The sequence below is a fragment of the Mytilus trossulus genome, chromosome 7 (genome assembly GCF_036588685.1).
Source record: "Mytilus trossulus isolate FHL-02 chromosome 7, PNRI_Mtr1.1.1.hap1, whole genome shotgun sequence".
In the NCBI taxonomy this organism is placed as follows: Eukaryota; Metazoa; Mollusca; class Bivalvia; order Mytilida; family Mytilidae; genus Mytilus; species Mytilus trossulus.
Window position 1 is genome coordinate 32,919,312 of NC_086379.1, and position 13,128 is coordinate 32,932,439.

A 13,128-nucleotide genomic window follows, 5' to 3' on the forward strand; every position below is an offset into this window, starting at 1 on the left:
AAGAAAGAAATTAAAGATCAAAATACAGTGATTTCTTGTTTAAGAAAAAAAATTGCTTTTTCAAAGCATAGTGGTAATGCAGTCAAAGATTTAGACCAGTTTTTACAGTTACCTCGTGCTTTGTGCGATGCAGAAGGAATTCCAGAAAAGGGTCAAAAAGCCACTGCAGCTAATGTCTTTAAAAATATTTATTCTGATGCTTTTTTATTACAGGTTCCTAAGGCTCCAGTATCAAGTAAAACTACTGTCATTATTGATGGTATGTTTATTATTAATACCAGTCCACTTGCCTCACACCAGACCTTTGGTGATTATGGTGATTTTCTTTTTAATAGATGGATTATAAAGTATTATAATCAATATACAGCAAATGAGGTTCATTTACTGTTTGATGATCCAAATAGGAATGGTGTGAGCCCAAAAAGACATTGAAAGAACACGAAGGAATACAGTTGTACAGGAACCAGTGGTACGTACATGTATTTCCTCTGACACCCCATTGCTATCAAACTGGAGAAATTTTATTGCAGTTCGGCATCAAAAGCGACTTTTGGTTAACCTTTTGTCTGAATATTTTTTATCTCTTTCATTGACTTATTTCTCTACTAACCAATTATCAAGTGGGTGAAATAAAAGGAAGTCAGTAGGTATAATTTGTATTGCCTGATATAAATATTTTTTCAATATATTACAAAATACAATATATCATAAATAATTAAATACACAAATGAAAATACATAAACATAGATATATAACCAAATTTTTTGGCAAACACCCGCCACTATGAATTTATAAACGGAAAAAAAAAATTTAACAAGGGAGGGAGGGTGGGTAATTTCAACGTAATATCAAATTCAAAAATGTAAAGAAAACAATTTGCAATAGTATAAATAAACAATTAACAACAAAGGAAAAGTTTATATCCAATAAAAAGAGCGAAATAATATAGTGAGTAAATTTAATGCAAGAGTTTATACTAATGAAAATCTAGTTTGAACCAGTGTGATTACTGAGGTGTAAAATATAAATTTCACTGTTTTGCTAATTAAATAATTTAAATCTTAAATTAAACCAATTATCAAGTGGGTGAAATAAAAGGAAGTCAGTAGGTATAATTTGTATTGCCTGATATAAATATTTTTTCAATATATTACAAAATACAATATATCATAAATAATTAAATACACAAATGAAAATACATAAACATAGATATATAACCAAATTTTTTGGCAAACATCCGCCAAGCCTGCAAGGCCGCCAACAAAAATTAAAGATAAAATAATAACTAGTATCAAAACAGTTATAATGATGATAAAAACCAGACATACTATGATCACTCTTTTTTCTCACTTCAAATAAGCTCCATCCTTTCAAAATGTGTATAGATAATGAAAGGACAAAACAGCAAACCAACTCAAAATATATGTAGATCTTGAGTAGTTAGAGGAAAACCAGCATCATATTCAGGATGCAAGTTCTCTGAAAAGAGAAAAAAGAATAATTACAGTAAACAATATACATGTATGAAGTAAATAAAAAACACAGTTGTAACACATTACAACTTATATACTCTGATGCTTAATAATATTGATTATCTTTTTTCTGAAAAGTTCTGTACCAGCAAAATTTAAATGAAGCCCATCTCTCGGAGCAAATAAGGAAGCATCTGGAATATTGTCGAGTACGAAACTCCTATACAAATTACAATATAATAAATTATTTCTTTTACACAATCTTTTTAACTCAGTATTAACTTTATTAACTTTAACTCCAGTTTTCATGTGATCAACTGGTCTAGGAAGAATAGAAGTAAAGATCAACTTAGCAAATGTCATCTTTTAACTTGTGAATTAAATCTCCGAAATATGATATAATAGTATCTACGGATTGAGACGAAGAAATATTATTAGTACCAACATGAACTATAACGAAATCTAATGAAATTAAATCTACTTTCCCAGATGAAATTAACTCAGTAAGACGACCAATAGTGGCTCCAGGAAAGGCCTGAGTTGTACACCAATCTATTCCACTAACATATTTAGGTATAGACGCTGACACAATGGTTGCCCTTTTTTCAAAGAAATTCCCTGTAAAAATTTTAAAATAATTTCAACGTAATATCAAATTCAAAAATGTAAAGAAAACAATTTGCAATAGTATAAATAAACAATTAACAACAAAGGAAAAGTTTATATCCAATAAAAAGAGCGAAATAATATAGTGAGTAAATTTAATGCAAGAGTTTATACTAATGAAAATCTAGTTTGAACCAGTGTGATTACTGAGGTGTAAAATATAAATTTCACTGTTTTGCTAATTAAATAATTTAAATCTTAAATTAAACCAATGTTGTTTTGTTACAGCTGGAGGATTCGACGATGACAGAAAAGACAGAGCAATTTCCATATTAAAGGGTCAGGTGGTAGATTATGACTTGGCATCTGGCAATCATGAAGAGGCAGAGTGAGACACTAGAGTATGGTTACATGCATCAGTAACAACAGCAGATCAAGTCATAATCTACAGCCCTGATACTGATGTATTTTTTATAGGTTTGCCACTTGTACCTGCTTTGAATAAAACTGTATATGTGCAGTTGAGAGATTCACCATACAACAATTCATTTCTTTCCATGGACAAACTGGTAAAGTGTATTACTTTAAATGATTCGCTTTTACAGGGAATTGACAGTGTTTTGATATGTATGCAGTTACTTTTTATCTATAGTGGATGTGATTTTGTGTCATATTTCAGAGGTTGTGGTAAAAAGACATTTTTTGATGTATTTAGAAAGCATGCCTCTTTCATTGTGGGAAATGGAAGCTTTTCAGATGTTCAGGGTAATAATGGCCTTTATTCATTTTACAGGTTGATATGTTCTGTTTATTTTAGTAAACATCGTGCTGCATTTCAGCCTTATTCTACCCCTAAATCATTATTTGATTCTATTTCAGAGGGGGACTTACATGAAAAACATTTATCTTTTATTTCAGCTATCAGAGAAAAGCTGTGGGAAAGAGTGGTCACTGAAGTGGAAATGATGCCAAACCATGAAGCCCTCAAACTACACTGGATGCGGTGTTGCTGGGTGTTTGATTATTGGAGTCAGAGCACCAGCAATACCCATGCACTACCTGATTTGTCAAAATGTGGATGGCAAATTGTTTGGGACACTGTTTTAAATTTTCAGAAAGTCGAGAAAACTGTAGAATGGTATACTAAAGGGTGTGGATGTAAGACTGGATGCAAAACAAATAGGTGTAAATGTAGAAAGGCACAAAATGAAAACTGTGATGGTTTTTGTGGTCCAGGTTGTAAATGTGTAAACTGTTTTAATGTTCCAGGTAGTGGAGATCAAGTACTAGATATGTCTATTGACCTTGATGATGATGTCATTTTAGATGACACAGAAGAGTTTGAAGATCCAGTCGAGCTTGAACAACCTGAATTAGATGGATTAGTAGAGGAACTTGATCAAACAGATGATTATTGGCTTTTCAGTACTGAAGAGATTTAATTTTTATTCCTTTTCAGACAAAAATACTTTGATGAATGTTTTTCATGGCAAATCTGTTCAGTTTATCACAGACACAGTGCTTTCAGATGAAAAGTGGAATCAAGCTTGAAATATTGTAATAGGTATTCTTTTAATGTTCTGCATATTTAGTTTTTGATGTTCTGGAAATTTGCATTGGTGAGTTTCTGTCAAAATAATCTATATCTAACCAATGCTTTTACTGAAAATAACACTTCTATTTTGAAAGAATGTTTCATTAGAGAAGCCTTGAACCTAAATTTGATAAAAAATTTGCAAGTCTTGAAATCTTGCTTGTCAATATTATTTGAGTCAGTTATCTAACTGCATTTGTATGAAATAATTTGATAAAACTTTGTGTATATAATGTTTAGGATTAAAGTGTTATGTTTTTTTTATATTTTTGTATACAACTTTCATGTAAATTGATAATATTCACTGATATTTTTTTGATTTTATTAATATTCATTAGTCGTATTGGTCTTGTTTAACAATTGTTTTGTTTTCAAATTCCTATCGCTAAATTTGCAAGTTCCACTGTTCAAATCTGTTATTGTTAATTCTAATTTTGAACCTCATCTTTTTGTGCATTTCAGGTATATTGGGGCTTGATATATTGAAATCTTATCAAAGAGAGATAACTCTTAAAATTTGAGCTATTGGAAAGAACTGCATTAATTATAATCACTATATTTCTTTTAATAGGACTATTGAATGGCTGTTCTTGATGTTTATTTTAACTAGACACCAAAGGAGATTAGCAAATACTTATGTATAATGCTAGATCTGTAATGTACATGTTTTTATGCCTTTTTTTTCAGATAGCATCATCTATTATCATAGATATTTTTCTGTTATTAAGTTTGTACAACAAATGATCAAGAACAATTATCTTCACTAATTTGCTTTATGCTTTGTACAAGTTTCAGATCTGTAAATACTGGTTTGAGAAAATTTTATGTTGGATGAACAGATAATAAAGGTATGTATATTATATAAAAATGGAAAGGGCAGATACAGGAGTTTGAAAATACAGTAAAATATGTTATCGCTAATTTTCACGGCAAAGTATATCAACAATGTGAATTATCAGTTGCCTATTAATAGCAACATATAACATTCAAATATATTTGAATGTGGACTTAATCATGTTAATCAGTACAAAGATTAATGCAATTTCACAAATAATTTGACTAGCAACTTTTAGTTTTAACAATATTGATTAGAAGTACACATTTACTTATTATATGAATTGAATGGACTAAAGATCTGAGAGTTTTCTAACTTGTTAACAAAATAAGGCCTTGTAAATATATAATTTTAAAAGGATTGAATTGTTATTTCTTGCAATTGAATATCATTGTTTGTATATAAATATGTATATTAGTTACTAGGTTTTACAACTTGTGTAACTTTTACTTTTATGAAGCTAATTTTGAGCAAAAAAACTGATGGAGTTGTTTGATTTAAAATGAAAAAGTTATGAAAGCTAAGCAGTTTATTATATTTGTCTGCATGCTATGATAATAAGAGGGGCAAATTGATGCTTGCCTTGCAAAAAGTTATAAAATGTGTTTTTTTCTTTTTATTTTAGGTAAGTGAATTGGAATATAGAGATATTGGTTTGCTGTCTTTGAAGGATTTTCCATGGATAGTGAATGAACATTTTAATCAAAAATAAGATATATGATATCTTGCATAGTATTTTTCTCTATATGTTTTTGTAATTTGCCACTTTAAAAAAAATAATTTTAAATTCTTGGATAATCATCTCTGAGAGACAAAATTAAATTAATAAAAATCTGAAGAGGTTCAAATGTGCTCAAAAAAATAATTGTGAAAAAGTTTAGTACAATACATTACAAGATATTCTTTGAAAAGTTCAAAGGAGAGAAGTTTTTAAAGATTGAATGTTTAGTATAGTTAGCACAAACATGTGTTTACTTAGAAAGATGTGCTTATTACATGTCATTATTATTTCATGTTTTAATGATTCAGGTAATATTTTGTGTTGTCTTATTTGTGAATGCTTGTCATTCTGTATCGTCTTGGGAAAGTTGGTATTGCACCTTTAGTACCTCTATGTGTGAATGCTGGTCATTTTGTATCGTCTTGGGAAAGTTGGTATTGCACCTTTAGTACCTACTGTGAATGCTGGTCATTCAGTCTTTTTTTGTGAATATTACCAGTTCATTATTTATTGATGTAATAATCTTCTTTTCATACATCATACATGTATACATTTGTGACCAGATCTGGCAGATCATCAATTTTCTTTTCAAAAAGAATTTGCTGAAACAGGACAACATACCTTTTTTGGTGTTTTATTCGAAAAATAATAAACCTCTTATTTGGTCCAACAGATATTTGGCGCTTTTTAGGTGATCTTCTGAAAATGTGGCAAGTTGTATAAGATGTGTATAGTACCATGTGTTTCAATTTACAATATTCTTGTAGTTCAATAAATTGTTCATCAGATATTCTCATTCTTGTTTTCTTTTGTGTATGCATCAATACATACATGTATATTTAATGAATATCCAGCAGTGATTAGAAAATGAGTACACACCAACTTTATATGACAATTGAAGTTAATCTCAGCTACCTGGTAGATATTAAGACTTTGAAATTGGTTTAAAAAGTATTGGCTGCTTTTTTCTGCTTCTTTATTTTAAGATTGGAAAAATCAATTGTAACCTGCTCATTAATGGATGTGAACTATTGCTGTATTTGATATATTTTAATCATAAACCATAGTTTGTGTCTCCTAGAATTTCTTTTGTTCTATAAAAGAAACATTTCTGGTAATTCAGTCTTTTTTGGTGAAATAAAAGGAATTGTGAAGAAACAAATATTTGGTCTATCATAAGAAGAACTTTTTACCATTTCCATCATTTTTATAGATGAAGGTGAATGTGGTATGATTGCCATTGAAAAAAAATTCCACCAGAGACCAAAGGATGAGCAGTAAAAAAAGGAAGGCCACTGAACTGCCTTCAACAATAAGCAAAACCCCTACCATATGATTAGCTATAACAGACCAAAGTCTTGCAAATCTTATCATAATACAAGACATTATTCAATTGATGCCTATAACTAGACAGTACAAAACTGGATTTCAAAAGAGACTCACTGGCTTCTGTTTGGTTAACTAGTATGTTATATGACATTCAAGATAATTAATGTCAATGTTGTATGTAAAATCTGACATGATTTATGAGTAAATATTTACATGGTAGCTCTAAAGGTTCTGCCTACTATTGTCTGCTCTTAAGACTACTAAATGGTTGATTTTGGCTGAGACACAGAAAAGAATGTGAGCTGCTGGAATTTTTCTACATTAAAAAGAACCTCAATAAAAAGGTTGTTCCTGAGAAGATATTTCCTAGATCTTCATAATATTATTTATATTTACTAACCAAATATTGCTGTACATGCAAGCATAGAAAAAAACCCATATTCAAATGACAGATTAATTTCACAGCACCACCCCCTCTCACACACACACATAATATGTACAACATGACAGAACACAAAAAACACAACTTGAATATCAGAGAGTTGGGAAATCAATATGCATGTGTTCAAATTCTTAGCCTGGGCATAGTTGATACTGATTGTGAATTTGATATAAGAACAAATAAACAATAAAAAAAACCACCATGTGTGTATTTGTACTAAAAATATGGAATTAATAAAAATTATAATATTCTTATAATTTTTTAAAACTGGTTGTGTCCAAATGTCTTGCTTTAAAAGAAAAATTAAATACCAACAGTTGTCTCAATTAAATTTAACTGTGCAGTGCCAAATATGTAACAAAACGCCATAGAAGGTTATTATATTGAAAGAAATTTAAGAAAGGAATAATATTTTTTTCATTTCGGGCATCATTAAGGAAACGTATTTTTCTCACGAGTATTAGGGAAAATCCAGAGGTGTTACGAAGACCTGGATTTCTACCGCTTCGAGTCAAATTCTGACTCTAGGACTGGCACTGATAACTGACACATTTTCATCCCTGAACAAATATCCGTCTTTTATTAACATAAACACAATCTGTAATAATTTTTCTACTGAAAATAAATGAAATACGACCAGCATATCACGATTTAAGGGAATAAATAACTATTTTCTAGGGTGTCAACGCCGGAAAATACTGATTCAACTTTTGTCAGGACATCATTTTTACGTCACATTGTGAATTCTGAGCGGAATCGCTTAAAACGGAGATAAACATTGTTCATATTAAACATTGTGAAGCTTCAATACCAACATAGAATCAACACATGAAGAGAAAAAACGGAAAATCCATTCCCGATTTTGCAGATCAAAAACGTCATTTTGTTTACGTCTAAATCACGTGATCAAAAACGTCTAGAGGAACTCTCCTGCGTCACTGGCTTCCCGTGATACTAAATCGCAAATTAGATCAGAAATAGAAGCTGGAAAATCAGTTAAACAAATTTTTACTGATAACTTTGAATCTGAACAATAGTCACGTGACTCAAAATATGTCCAAAACGTTAAATATCATGTTAATAATGAAACAAATCCTTTCAACAAACAAAATATTGCTGATGATATGCAAACTGTTATGAATTCTGCCAAGGATCCTTTTTTGAAAGAAATTGTTCAGACCACAGGCAAACCACCAAGTGTTATCTGCTACGCAGATTTCCAAATGAAGCATTTTGCCAGTGCTTGTAAATCATCAATAATTGGTGTTGACAGAACATTCAATTTGGGCGCCTGCTTTGTCTTCATCTACCAATATACTTATATAAACTTCACAATCTTTCTTCCTCACAAATGTTTCATTTCTTCGTCTATCTATAAAATAAAACATTAATTTTAATTAGACATATCTGCTCGTAAATTAAAATAAAAAATACATACAAATTTCTTTTTTGTAAAAGATTTAATGACTTGAGAATTTCAGGAAAAGTATCAAAAGTCATTTTTTTAGACCTCCTCCTTTGTTTCCAAATTCCCATTTTTTGTTTTCTATTAATTTCATTATGAACATACATTTAGTGTACATGTTTTATGAACGTTCCAGTCAGGAGCCTGTAATTCAGAGGTTCAGTGATATTTGTTTTTCGTTCAGTTTTTGTACATAAATAAGGCTGTTAGTTTTCTCTTTTATATCAGACTATGCAGTATCGGCTTTTGTTTATTGTTGAAGGCCGTCAGGTGACCTTTAAATGTTAATTTCGGTGTCATTTTGGTCTCTTGTGGAGAGCTATCTCAATTGGCGTTCATACAACATCTTCTTTTTTTTGTAAAACATTTAGTGACTTGAGAATTTCAGAAAAGGTATCAAAAGTCATAGGTAATTTGGGACAGGATAATTGTTTTTCTAGCCCGGCTCCTCCTTTTTCCACAAAAAAATCCTTTTTTTTTTGTTTGTTCTCTATTAATTTTAATGACACTTCACAAATTATTTTAGCGCTTACCTGTATATTATTTACATTCATTACATGGGGGTTGGGGCAGAGGCGGATTTAGGTGGGGGGGGGGCGCCCCCCCTTTTCTAGAAAATAATTGGTTGTTTATATAGGGAATCACTGAAGCATGACCGGAGCGGGCCTGTCTTAGGCAGTCAACGGGCCCCTGCGTATGAAAATTTCTGGATCCGCCACTGCGGAAGGGCCCTGATCCCAATATCCCATAGCCAAAAATGAGTAGTGGTTTTGCTAATTAATATTCATAATATGTAAATGAGAATTGTACCACGTGATAGTGGTTTGAACTGGACTGGCTTGATAGACTTGATATTATTAAAATCTTTAAAACACGGATATTATAAGTTGCCCGTCACAGAGTTCTTATTTACAATCACTTTCATATTTCCGTAAAGTTGTCAGGCGGTCAAAATCAAAACAATGAACGTGAATTTGGTGATTTTTTCGTGCTTTCGTGAGTTTATTCTTCTTGAAATAGTGACATTTTAATTTTACTTGGGAACCTAGAGTTCAACGACTACACATACAAGGTTTGGACTTGCTTATTCTTTGGAAATTCAAGTTTCAAAATCCACCCCGGCAACATGTTGTAATGACCTTGTAAGCCAATTTTCAACCCGAAGTTGGCAAATTTGGCGTTTCAGTCATTTTAGCCTGTATTTTACACTGCATTGTTAAAGGCCACTCGCTTCGATATTTAAAATAGCTCAGGAACCTGTATTTTTGCAACAACAGTCATTATGTTTCGTTTAAATGGTGTATATTGTTGTGTATATTCATTTTCTGCCCCGGCAACCTGTCTATCACTTTAATTAAAATTAAATAAGACATTTTTTTCAAAATTCCCTATCATTTTTAGTAAATTCCGTGACCCGTATCCGATTTCTTTAGTATGATATTCAAATATAAGCAAAGTGGCCTTGATTTCTGGATATGCCGGGCTTAAAAAAATGAAATCCCGAGGTTCTGAATTTATTATACAAATTAAATATCTCGACATCCCGAAATTTGAAAAAAAATCCCGGATCCCGAAATGGTCAATCCTGAAATTTCGATCTTAAAACACCCGTTCCAGACGTCCCGAACGTGTATTTTCTGTTTACAGTCAATTCTCAGTTTAATAATTGATCCACAGCGGTTATTGGTATATTATTCAGACCCTCTCTATTAAATAGACCGTGTCTGTGACTGCAGTGGATAGTAATCTTGAAAATGATATCAGACAGAAAATACACTTTATTTGTAGTATATGTATTTGTTTCAAAGTAAAAAGAAAAACGCAAACCAGAGGTTTAAACTGGCTTAAATTCCGTCCAATGACGGATAATACACTGTATTCGTAGTAATAATGTTCAAAGTATACAGAGAAAAACGCAAACCGGAAATCTAGTCTGACTTAAAATTTCGCCCAATGACGGAAACATATCCGGACGTCTTTTTTCTCGTTTTTCACCCAAAATACCCGTAACTCAATCTGAATAATCATATGAATGGATGACAAATGCGATTATGCACTGTACCCATAGGACACAGAGGCATGATGATAAAAGAGGGACGAAAGATACCAAAGGGACAGTCAAACTCGTAAATCTAAAACAAACTGACAACGTCATGGCTAAAAATGATAAAGACAAACAGAAAAACAATAGTACTCATGACACAACATAGAAAACTAAAGAATAAACAACACGAACCCCACCAAAAACTAGGGGTGATCTCAGGTGCTCCGGAAGGGTAAGCAGATCCGGCTCCACATGCGGCACCTGTCGTGTTGCTTATGTGATTACAAATCCGGTAAATAGTCTAATTCGGTAGGTCAAATTCATGAAAGGGAAAGGGATTGTAGTTACGACGTAAGGAACATATCCGATATCATTTGTGAAACGGTTATTCCATAACGGTCAACCAACTCGTGATGGCGTCCGTAAAATTTACGAAGGGATGATTTCAACTTCACCATTTGGAACTCTTGGTTTAATAGCTTCCTTGTGAGCAGTAACCCTCCATCAAGAAAATCATGATAGGAAATGCAAGCACGGGAATATCGTATCAATTGGGAGATATATACCCCGTATGCAGGTGATAAATTTAATGTGAAAAGAAAAGAAGGGACACCCAAAATGAGGTCTTCTCGTTTAATAGTATAGAAGATGGAGGAAGACACCCATACCACCTTAATAGTCTTTTTCTTTTTCGCTGTGAATACCACTGTCACTCTTATAATTATAATCAAGTTAACTATTGACAGTTTATTGTCTTAATTTTGTATGCCATAACCATTTAATATAAATGTGTTTGTGCTAATAAAATATTTTATACTGCAATCAGCTATGTTACTATACAGATAAAGCTATACGTATAAACGTTAGCTTTATACGTCAATGACCCCCAACCAACCTATAAGCCCCGCCTCCTTATTGTATTTCATCAACAACGTCACGTAAAGTAACAATGGTCAAACTTTTATGAATTTAAACTTTTATGTCTTCAAATTGGTTATTTATATAATATGAGGAAGGCGCTACCTTAAATGCCAGCTTTATACTAAGACAATGTCCTATGTATTGATGGTTGTCTGTTGTTTAACGTCCAGTGGCAAATATTTCATGCATGTTCAGAACGAATGTCGAAGGCTACATTAACGTATTGTTTAGCTGGAAAATGTTTAGGGAACAAACATAGAACTTGAAAAGGCATGAGGGGTTATGCTATTTTTACTGAAAAAAATTCTGATTCCAAAATTGATGAATAAAAAAATCTGTTCAAGCATAGGACAAAAAAATATTTTGAATCCAGATCTTTACCAAAAATGATTTTATCTTTCAGGTATGCAAAATAAATTTAACTTTTATATATCTAAAAACATAAAAACTTCCCAAACCGCACATATGTCAGTCTGTACACAGTATTTTTTTAGGTGATAATTATTATTAAGGCCATATTTGCCAATTTGACTGTTATGATAAACCTTAATACTGGTGTTAAATTTTGACTAAATAATTTTAATTGATCTCGCTGAAGGGTTTCGGTAATAAAAATCTGACTCGAATAAAAACCATTTGTATTTCTGATCATCTCAAGTTTGTGAGTTCTACATAAATATCATGTACTATTAAATTCAGAGTCGGTTTAATGGTTTTATATCATTTCTTGCATATATTTGTTATTGTTTATACATGTACATGATGTAGCTTACTTTTTAAGTTCTTATATGACAGCAAAATAAAATTGAGAATAGAAATGGGAAATACAAGCATGTCAAAATTTGCTTTCCAGTAATGCTTAATCATGTCATAGTTGTTTTCAAGAAGACACATTTGGTTTCAGACAATAACTTGAGTATAAGATAATGGATCTCCATGAAATTTCACTAGGAGGTTCAATACACAAAAGGAAGATTAGAATTGATTTTGGGGTTATGGTACAACATTATTGGGGGTATTTTTTTTGATTTTGGGTTTTTCTTCCAAAAATTACCTTATTTACATCTAGTATATATATATAGATGCAACAAATACTGATTTGGCAGGAGATGCACTTAAAGTAGGGTGTTTTAAATATTTTATCTGTAATTTGTGTATTTTTCCTATGATATGTACTTCTTGATAATGTCTCTGTGAGTATCAAGATAAAGAAAATATATTTGGTAAGTATATATTCACAATTGACATGCGCCAGTGCGAGGCAAAAGGATCTTCTTTCCCTTTAATTCCAAATATTGCACAAGATTTTTTTCTCTCACAAAAACACATGAGTGGTACATGTAAATAAAACAATTGTCATTGTTTGACACTTTCAGCAATACAAATTTAGTTTAGTCTGTTTAAATGTTTCACTGATTGTATGAAAATTATAACAGAAAATGTACAAAACTCTTGATAAAATTGCATTATCTACAGATTTATTGATAACTTTCCTCAAGATATATTCACAAGGACATAGAACTAACATATTGCATTGAAATTGAAAGGGGGGTTCCAGGGGTCAGAACCCCCTTTTTTTGGCCAATCAATGCATTTGAATGGGGACATATAGTAGTTGGACCCCCTCCCCCCTTTGTCCTGTGTTGGGAACCCCCCTTTTTAAAAATGGCTGGATCCGCCACTGTATTGTCCATGCTAT